General features: G+C 42.8%; 1 long non-coding RNA gene across 1 annotated transcript; it reads right to left on the reverse strand.

Moving 5' to 3' along the window:
* Positions 1-3,043: 3,043 nt before the first annotated feature.
* Positions 3,044-6,122, reverse strand: LOC119318967. Its single transcript, XR_005154293.1, has 4 exons — positions 5,862-6,122; positions 5,488-5,562; positions 4,149-5,018; positions 3,044-3,262 (listed from the first exon to the last, which is right to left on the reverse strand). It is a non-coding gene; the product is annotated as an uncharacterized LOC119318967 (long non-coding RNA).
* Positions 6,123-11,219: the final 5,097 nt, after the last annotated feature.

The raw sequence follows: 11,219 nt of genomic DNA on the forward strand, positions 1-11,219 counted from the left end.
AAACTCATGGTGAATGAACAACACCGAGTTTGGAGAGATAGAAGTCATGTTGCGCTCTAGTCTGGGCCTTCGTAAATAAATCCGCCAACTATAACTCGGAAGGCACATACTGAAGAGCAATAACCTGATCCTGCACACTAGCGCACACATAAAAAGTATCAACACCAATATGCTTGGTGAGCTTATGCTTCACCAAAGTCCTGAAGTAACCACTGTAACCAAGTCACCTCTGCCGTAAAAAGAGCCATAGCTCGCAACTTAGCCTCTGCACTCGAACAAGAAACTGCAATATGTTTCTTCGTCTTTTAGACAATAAGAGAGCCACCAAGAAAAACACAGCAAGCAGAAAGTGAACGGCGATATGACGGATCACTAGCCCACATAGCATCTGAATAGGCCTGAAGTTGTAAGGAACTGGAGCAAGGAAAAAAAACAAACGGTGAGAGATCGTGCCTCGAAGATATTGAAGAACACAAAGGAGATGACTATAGTGAACCAAACTAGGAGCAGAAAAAACTAACTTAGAATATGGACTAGATAAGAGATATCCAGACGAGCGATAGCTAGATACACAACACTCCCAACAAGATGATGATAACGCGTCGAATCAGACAAGGTGTCACCATCAGTATCACGAAGGTGAACATTGAGCTTCATGGGAGTCTCAACAATGCGCTCATCAATAAGAGCAGCACGAGCAAGAAGATCTTGGATATACTTTTCCTGGGAAATAAAAAAGGCATTAGAGGTATAAGAGACTTTGATCCAAATAAAGTAGCGAAGAGGGCCAAGATCGGACATAAGAAACTGCTCACTAAGACGGGCCTTCACAAAGGCAATATACTCGGGGTCATCGCTAGTGATGATCATGTCATCGACATAGAGAAGAAGAATCCGACCATGAGTTGGAAGGTGGACAAACAACGCTAGATCATGAGCACTACTGAAAAACCAGCGACAATCACCACAGAGGCAAAATGCTCAAACCAGGCATGAGGGGCTTGCTTAAGGCCATAGAGGGAGCAACAAAGACGGCATACCATGCCATCAGGAACAGAATACCCAGGTGGGGGCTGCATGTACACCTCACGTAGCTCGCCATTGAGAAAGGCATTCTTAACATCACGCTGAGATATAGACTAGTGGAAAACAGAGGCCACAACAAGAAGTGTACGAATAGTGGTCATATGGGACAAGAGAGCAAAAGTCTCATTGTAATTACAACCATGCCCCTATTGAAAGCCACGAGCCACAAGACGAGCTTTGTAACACTCAAGAGAATCATCGGAGTGGGTCTTAACCATGTAGAATGACCTGACAAATAGCTGGTAGACAAGGCAACAAAAGGCGGAGAGACTAGTGGTGGTAGAAGCGGAGGGGAGGTGAAGCCAGTAAAGCTCCCAGAGACCCGGAGAGTCATGGCGCCGGGGGCCAGCACCAAGACCAGAAAGGAGTTGCATAAGTCGAGGAACATGAGCAACATCAGGAACATGAAAAGATGAGGTGCTAAGAATGCCTCGACCATTAACCGGGAGGGAGGTACCATCAGCAGTAAGAACATGAAAAGGAGAATCGAGTGCACGAACAGGAGACAAGGTAGATGAATCATGAGTCATATGAAAAGATGCTCTGGTATCAAGAATCCATGGATATGTACCTGTTGAAGGTGGTCTCACAATGCCAAAAGTCAGTAGCAGAACCAGTAGAACCCATCGGTGAAGAACCAGAGGACACGACTAGTAGGCAACGAAGACGCATAATCCCCTGCTCAGTCAGGGGCTCAACTGAAGAGGTCAACGTAGTTGCACCCGACAAACAAGAGTCGAAGGCAGTCAGCAGACCACTAAGTCGCACAATCTCATGCTCGGTGAAGTATATAGCTGAAGTGGTCGTCGCAGTAGCACAAGGACAGGAGCGGCCACCACCACCTGTGGAAGCCGCTAGATGTGGCGGTGTAGCATGACCGGTAGCATCCGCAAAGGCCGGTGGATGAGACGAGGCTATGTGCAGACAAGCACCAAGCACCAAGGGAAGACGCGTGTGCGAAGCGCGGTCGATGGAGTTATATGCACCAGTGATACGTCCATTTTGCATCATGTTTTCTTACTGTTATTTATAATGTTTTTATCCATAATAATGCTTTTTGGAGTAATTCTAATGCCTTTTCCCTCATAATATGCAAGGTATATACAAAGAGGGAGAATTCTGGCAGCTGAAAATCTAGACTTAAAAAAGGTTCGTCAGGCTACCTATTCTGCACAACTCCAAATGAGCTGAAACTTCACGGAGATTTTTTTTGGAATATATAGAAATTACTGGAGCAAATAACTACCAGAGGGGGCCACCAGGTGGGCACAACCCACCTAGGCGCACCAGGGCCCCCAGGCGCACCCTGGTGGGTTGTGGCCTCCTTGGCCTACCTCTGGTGCCCATCTTCTGGTATATAGGTCGTTTTGACCTAGAAAAAATAAGGGAAGGACTTTCGGGACAAAGCGCCGCCGCCTCGAGGCCGCCGGGGGAATTTCCCTCACGGAGGGGGAAATCATCGTCATCATCATCACCAATAACTCTTCTATCTTAGGGACGGCAATCTCCATCAACATTTTCAACAACACCATCTCCTCTCAAACCCTAGTTCATCCACTACAACAGGAACCCCCCTTCAACGACGTATCAGTGCGTTGTTGTATGTCCATATATGTGTTGCTAAGGTCTACACCAACGGATTAATATGTGTTGCCGTTGGTGGCGTTGGAAGGGTCTACAACAACATATATGCATGCGTTGGTAAACTTCATGTAGAAGCATTGGTGGATAGCAACATATAGAGCTAGAGCTCAACAACATTTCATATGTGTTGGTGGGGGCCATGGACAAATAGAACAGATCACTACTTCATATGCATTGGTGGCGACCATGGACACAAGGATTTTTAAATGGACATAACAGATCAGTAGCCCAATTCTGGACTTTGCAATGTCGATAGTTGGAGGCACAATATAATGAACAGAAAGTTCTCATATATTAAATTGAGTATAGTGTATTACAAATGACATGATCCAAAGATTACAGGAGGTGAAACAATCTATTAGTAGCCCAATTCTTGACCTTGCAATCAACTATAATGTTTGAAACATTGATCCTAAAAATGTCATTCTAATTTTTTTGATCCTGAAATGGCATTCTTATTATCTTGTAGTAGCCCCATTCTTAACCATGCAGTCAACATCTCAGCCATGCATCGTCAATTTATTTTCGTGATCTACAAAAACAACAACAATAACAATAATATGAGACAAGCAACTGACATTAGAGAAATCAAGTTATTATAGAAATACAATTTAAAGGAGCACCCTACAAATGTGATTTATCAAGACAAAGACTTGTATATAGATAAGGGGATAATTAATAATCTGAATACAAAAGGAAAATAACATCTCAGATTATGCTATTTATATCTGTGTACTAATTATTTTTGCATCTTTCATCAACTCAAAACTATATGAACTATTAATATATGTTTTAGTGTTCCAGTCTATTTTCTCTAAAAATACCAAAATTCAGATGTGGAAACTGCATATACTTGCAATGTCAGTATCATCACTCTATAAAATAATAATAATAATAATAATACATGCTAGCAAAAGGGCCATCACTATGCTATGGAGTACAAACACATAGACTTCAAGTCTTCACCCATTCTTTGTAAACTGAGGTCTATTTGTTTTAATGTTGTTCATTGTGAACAACCATCAGCTTGCATATACTACTAAAAATTATATCATATTAAAAATGAGATGAATTTAGTAACTAACTAAATGAAAGTACTCCCCCCATAAAGATATAAAAATGAGATGAATTTAGCAACTAACTAAATGACAAGTACTCCCTCCGTAAAGAAATATAAGAGTGTTTAGATCACTAAAATAGTGTTCTAAATGCTAACTAATAATATTGCATATACTGAATTGAATATTTCCATTTCTGAGAGGTCTCTACACTAGCTAGCCTTGCGTTAGATTGCTCCTGTACTACTCTTGCTTGTGATGATTTATTAGTCATGCGTGTTATGGTGTATTAGAAGAAATCTCAGTGCAACAACTTGAAAATCTTTAAATATTCTATGTCACACAAGAGATCGTAATTACTTAGATTCACCAAGTCACAGGTTAGAATTTCCTGATCCATGACTAAAATTCTAAGAACCTGCAGAAGCAACAACACAAGAAAAAAACCATCATCAGATTTGGGACAGCTGGAGATGTCAACTCATGCATAGAAAGAACACATGCATAATGAACTAAGAAACACAGGGGGCAGGAGAACTACGAACTATCTAATCCACTTCTGCTCATCATGACGCCAACCCGGAGGCCCTGACTTGACCTTGAAGGGATGCAGGATCTAAGTAGTATAGACAAGCGCACCGTAATTATATACAAGAAAGGACATATAAAAATAATAATTCATTAGCGGCTGGGAAAGATGAGCCTGCCAGACCGAGCCACCATAGGAAGTCTGGTTTCTACATGGGTTTTGTCTTAAACTTAACTGGCTGTTTTATGGCTTATAGAGTAGCATTATTTATAATGTCAAAGAACTTAATTTCATGTTCCAAGTTTAGCTAGTGACATCACGACCCACATTCTGAACTAAACTGGAACCCCAAACAGATCACAATGTTAAATGTAAGTGAAATAGAACAATCTTGTAGTAAGAAGTCAGAATTAGTTACCCCTACTCTAGCTAGGAGACCGATGGATGGAGGACCAATAGTTTTCTGGTTGATCACCACCAAAGTGTTGTAACTTCCTGAAAGAAACTGCATGTCGTAGAAACGTGCGAGCACAATCTTTTCCGAGAGAGAGAGAGATAGAGAGCAGGGGACACACTAAGAAAAATACCTTATTTTCAATTCAATGATCTTATTGACATGTTCATCAACTTGACGTCTCTCGGAAGAAACCATACTTTCTCCTTGTTCAGTGTTGGAGTAGAAGAATCCTGCATTTATTTCACTGAGAAACTTATATGTCAATTAAACTCTCCCCTTCAGTGATGCGCGTGAAACAGGAAATCTAAGGGCCTATTTGACAGCTAAGTTTTTTCTTAGTATTTGGAAAATACTGTGGTTTCTAAAAATACTATAGTTTTAAATACTTTAGGGTGTTTCTGTGGCAGAGCTACAAACAAATAGCTGGGTAGGGCATGCTGAAGGAAAGCTGCTATGCACTCATCCTAACAACAATTTTTCACTAGATAGTTTTGAGGCACTGTGGATATAAATTGGAAATTTGGCGTAGTCAGATTGTTCTTATGTTAACAATGCTTCACTCAAATACAGTTTACACTCAGATTGCTGTCACGCTAACCAGTGCTAACAAGAATTCTTCCTGGATACAAATTAAGCTGTAGAAATTAGTAATTCGACGAATATACAATGTTGTAAGTGAAATTTAGGGATATGAAAGAATCAAAGGAAATTACCTGCGTTGTCTGGCAAGTTCTTTTCCCCTCATGTAGTAAGTACTTATATCACTACACTACACCTGCAAATCTCTCCTGCAAAAAAAGCAAGACTCACATCAATTGCAAATAAAGTCCATGAAAAGGGGCAAATTTTATCAAGACATGAGCACTCGATACAAATCAGCAACGCAACTCGCAAATCAAACACTGGCAGGGACTCGGGATTTTGGAGAGGTCGAGAGGAGTTGTTCGTTTCTTTTGGGGTTGAGTCGCTGGTTGGCCGCTGCGAGCTACGTCGGTCGGTGCCTCGGATTGCGACCAGTCGGCTGCTCTGTGCCGGTTGGCGCCGTCGGCAAGGAACAAAAGAGGATGAGCGAGGAGAGGGGGCGTACTGCTGAACTGATGTAGTTGAGGACGGGGGCGTCAGTGTTTGCGTCGTCCCTGGCTGTGCGGAGGAAGAACGGCGGCCTCGGCATCTCAGGTCGCGCGGAGGAACAACGGCGGCCGCACCTTCCCCGACGCGTGGAGGATGTTGACGACGACGTGTGCATCCACGACGCGAGGAGGATGGCGAAGATGCAGTATGCGTCCCCGACGCGCGGCGAAAGTGGCAAGGGAGGCGGGCTCGGCAAAGGAACGGGGGGAGGCGGGGCAAGGGGACGGCGGTCGTGAGGGAAGGGGATGGCGGCCGATGCAGGGTGTCTCTTGTTTAGGATAATCTATTTTTCAAGATAAAGGCCAAAACGAAGGATAATAGACTTCATGCGCGAGCGACAAGACAGAAGAGGTGGAGGTGGGTACGGGGTGGTTAGCGCTAAGTGGGGAATGTGAGAGGTTCAACCAAACAACACATCATGCTATCTTCGTTGGTAGACATGCGTTGCTATAGGGTTTTTTTTGTTGTAGTGATCTCTTGTGTCCAATCTTGTTATCAAAATTATAGATTGGTTCTTGTGGGTAATTACTAGTGTTGATTACATCTTGTAATTGATTACTATATAGTTTATTTGGTGAAAGATTATATGTTCAGATCCAATATGCTATTTAATACCCCTCAGATCATGAGCATGTTTATCATTTGTGAATAGTTACCTTTGTTCTTGAGGTCACGTGAGAAATCATGTTGCAACTAATCATATGAACTTGATATGTGTTCGATATTTTGATAGTATGTATGTTGTGATTCCCCTAGTGGTGTCATGTGAACGTCGACTACGTAACACTTCATCATATTTAGGCCTAAGGGAATGCATTATGGAATAACAATTAGATGGTGGGTTGCGAGAGTGACAGAAACTTAAACCCAGTTTATGCGCTATTCCGTAAGGAGCCGATTGAATTCAAAAGTTTAATGCTATAGTTAGAATTTATTTTTAATACTTTTTTCGTAGTTGCGGATGCTTGCGGGAGGGTTAATCATAAATAGAGGTTTGTTCAAGTAAGAAAATCACCTAAGCACCGGTCTACCCACATATCAAATTATCAAAGTAACGAACACAAATCGAACCAACATGATGAAAATGACTAGATGAAATCCCCATGTACCCTCAAGAACGTTTTGTTTATCATAAAAGACCGTTTTGGCCTGTCATTTGCCTCAAAAAGATTGGATTACCTTGCTGCACTTTTGTTACTAGTATTGTTAGTTGCTTGTTACATAGTATCTTGCTATCAAATTACTGCGCTACTTACAATTCAGCACTTGCAGACATTACCTTGCTGAAACACTTGTCATTTCCTTCTACTTTTCGTTAGGTTCGACACTCTTACTTATCAAAAAGAGTTACAATTGATTCTCTATACTTATAGGTTGTCAACCAGCACAGCCAGTGAAAGTCACAAAAGGTGTCAGGGAAAAGCGACATTCACCGATGAAAGTCGCAAGAGGAGTTGGTGTAGAGAGACAATCATCATGTGCGGAGGTCGTCGTTGGACATGTAGGAGAGCGACTAACACAGCCTACGAAAGACGTCGAAGGGGGCGACGTCACAGACGAACAAGCATCAAGCACCGAGAAATAGCGCATGTTGCGAGACGGTAGTGAAGAAAACACCGTCAGGAGTCAGCGAGCAGCGAGGGACATGCGGGCCCGATGAAAACATCTCTCCTTTTTTGCGACGAGGTCAGGAGAGATGCGGCAAAGACCTATAGCGGCGGCGCGAGCAGTAGCAGCAGTTTTCAGGAGACCCGCATGATCTGGTGAGCACGTGGCTTGACTCGCAATCAAGAGCCCACAGGGCTGAACCTGCAGCGCAGCGTGCCAACCAGTACACCTGCTGGACGGGCGCATGTAGCGTGCAGAATTCACAAGCAGATCAGCGAACGGAGGATGACCAACGGACGGAGTAGCACGCGAACCACGTCTAGGAGCCACGAAGGATTGGGGCGGGGCGGGAGTCGCGCGGTGCACGGGATTGGAGCACGTCAGGCTAGAGCACGGCGATGAGAAGTCGCGTGGATGCCGGCAACCAGCGGTGAGACGTCACAGGTAGAGAGGGCAGTCGGCAAAGAGACAATGAAGAAAGGATCAAGCACGAGTTGCGGCGTGCGAAAAAAAAAAACCCAAAGCTCCAATATCATGTTCGAAATATGCAACTTGTATTTACATAACGCCATGGGCCAATATATATACATAGGTGTAGGAAATATGGCTATAGATATAGGTGTAGGAAATATGTAGGAAATATGTATAGATGTAGGAAATATGTATAGGCGTTTTCAGGAGACCCGCATTGTATAAAGGGTTTCCTACATGTTTCCTACATCTACACCTATAGTCTTGTCAGGAGACCCGCATGTATAGGTGTAGGAAATATGTAGGAAACCCCTTATACAATGGGGTAAATATAAAAGACTATATGGCTATAGATATAGTACTCTAACAGTAAGATTTAATGTTCGCATGTTTTCAATCTCAAATATTTAGTAGATGAGAATCCCGGGATCAACCTTGGGTTGGACTCATCATCATTGGTGCATGTGCAACGATTTCTTCTTGAAGGCGTAGCCAAGGAGTTTTGTATTTTTTGTTTTGAGTTTGTCTTTTATCATAGTGTTAGTAGTTGTCTGGTGGAGTTATTGTCGCGAGGCACGCGGCCTCAGGTTTTCTTTCTGTCTTCTTTTCTATATCGATATTGTTGGTTGCTGGATTTTGAATAATAAGTAATATATGGTTGTGTGCATCGCTCGATGCAGAGGTCGGGAGTTATCATCCTTTTTGGAAAAAATATTTAGTGACAACTTCCGAATATAAATTGTAAACATGTTGAAACTTATTAGTCTATTAGATATATCAAACAAGATTACTATTGTCTATTTCTTTGAGAACATTATTGTATTTTTATTAGCTATTGTGGTGGTCATGCTTCGATTCAAATATACCATGCTATTCCTATTTCTTTATTTATTACTTTTTCCGTCCGGAATTACTATCGCGGAAATTGTTGGACCTGGGCGAGAGCGGAGTACCTACAGACAACGTCCTGCTCGTGTCTGGCGCACATGAGTTTCTCACTCGTGTGTGACAGCTCTCAAACTCAGGACATGGACGAGCACCTCTCCCTTAGCCATTTGGGTCGGCCATGAGCCCCTCATTCAACACCCCCACTCAAGAGATCTATCATCCCATCTTGTCACATGCTAGATTGCATTCTTTTGTTCCTTATCTTTTAGTCAAATTGTCTGCAATTTGTTGCCCAAAACTCACATGCTCAATTTTGATGATCCCAGGGTCAAGCTTTTCTTTGATGAAGAATTTGTATGTTTCACATGCTTGGTTCTATCATGTTGCACTAGATTATGTGCTATGTTGATTGCTGATTCGTTATCACACCACACATTCATACAATTAGTCTTCAATATCTTCAATTATTCTAATAAATTTCTAGTCCACAACATCTCGCCCAGTCCCTTGGACATGGCTCTGTATTCAGCCTCTGCGGCTGATTTGAAAACAACAGGTTGTTTCTTACTTCTCCAAGATACTAGATCTCCTCCTACAAAGACACAATAGCTTGACGTTGATCTCCTGTACGTAATCCAGGCAGCTAGCCCAATCAGCATCACAATAACCATCTACAACAAAGTGTTCATAACTCTTGAACAACAATCCTTTCCTAGGAGTCCCTTTCAAATATCTCAAGAATCAAGATTCTATGTACCGCTTCAAGATGTCCACTTCTAGGCTTATGCATGTATCTGCTCACAGCACTTACTGCAAATGTTATGTCTAGTCGTGTATGACACAAGTACAACAACCTCCCAACTAATCTTTGATATCTCTCCTTATTCACCGGCTCTCCTGACTGAGCTATCACTTTATGATTTTAATCAATTGGAGTTGATGATGCCCGACATCCTAGCATCCCTACACCGCTTAGGATATTTAAAGTATACTTCCTCTAGGATAGCGCAATCCCCTTGGCAGACCTGGCCACTTCTATGTCCAGGAAGTATTTTAGCCGGCCCAGATCTTTGACTTTAAAGGCCTTACCCAAACACTCTTTCAATCTAGCTATTTCTTCTTCATCCCTTGTGATAATAATATCATTCATATATACTGCAAGCATAGTGATTTTCCCTTCTTTATGTCTATAGAATAATGTATGATCACCATTACACTTCCCATACCCCCATACTACATACAACACATCTGAACTTGCCGAACCATGCTCTCGAAGACTGTTTCAGACCATAAAGAGATTTCTTTAAGCTGTGTACCTTGCCAATAGCCTCAGACGTAGAGAACCCCGTTGGGATCTCCATGCAGACCTCCTCCTTCAGGTCCCCATACAAGAAAGCATTCTTCACATCAAGTTGATGTAAGGACCACTCCAAATTCGCCGTACAGGAGATCAGGATCCTCATAGTGTTTCATTTTTGCTACTGGAGCAAAGGTCTCATCATAGTCAATGTCGTAGATTTGGATGCACTACTAGGGAAATGCTTATACACAGGAGCTCGCCAGTAGAGCTTTTACAAAGCAAGCGCTGCTGCTAAATAGCAGTAGCGCTTAGGCAGCACGAGCACTGCTAATATGAGCATAGCAGTAGCGCTAGAGCTAGAAAACATGCTACTACTAAAACTGACAGACTGTTTCAGCTATGCTAGGGATACTAGTAGCGTTCATGCGTAGAAAGCGCTACTACTATTGATCTTAGCAATAACGCTTTTTCCCTGACAAGCGCTACTTATAAATTCAGTCCCTTCCTAATAAGACCAAAGTTTAGTCCCACCTTGCTCCGCGAACATAATTTTTACCACCTTAAATACGGTGCTTCTCAAACCATCACAACCACTTGGTCTTCATTGAACACTATGTGTAGGATTTGTGGCCGCAATAGGAATCTTCGCCGGTTCTTAAACCGGAGAAGATTCTTATTAACAATTTAGATTCTACACAAAAAAATCATTGATGACCAATGTATTTTTGAAAAAAATTACATGCTTAGCATTAGCAGTAGCACGTTTTGACAGAGAGCGCTACTGCTATAGATTTTAGCAGTAGCGTGTTTTTACCTAGAGCGCTACTGCTATAGGTTTTAGCAGTAGCGGTTTTTACGGGCAAGCGCTACCACTAACGCCCCTTATCCAAACCGGTCGCCCGCGCGCGTCCTCTCACTCTCCCCCTCACACTCTCTCATCGCCTCCGTCGCCCTCGTCGTCGTCGCCGCCGCCATCCTCCTCCTCCACCCCAAGGTCGATCCCTCCCTCCTCCTCCTCCCCTCCTCCTCCCTCCTCCTCCTCCCTCT

The sequence above is a fragment of the Triticum dicoccoides genome, chromosome 6A (assembly GCF_002162155.2).
Source record: "Triticum dicoccoides isolate Atlit2015 ecotype Zavitan chromosome 6A, WEW_v2.0, whole genome shotgun sequence".
Lineage (NCBI taxonomy): Eukaryota > Viridiplantae > Streptophyta > Magnoliopsida > Poales > Poaceae > Triticum > Triticum dicoccoides.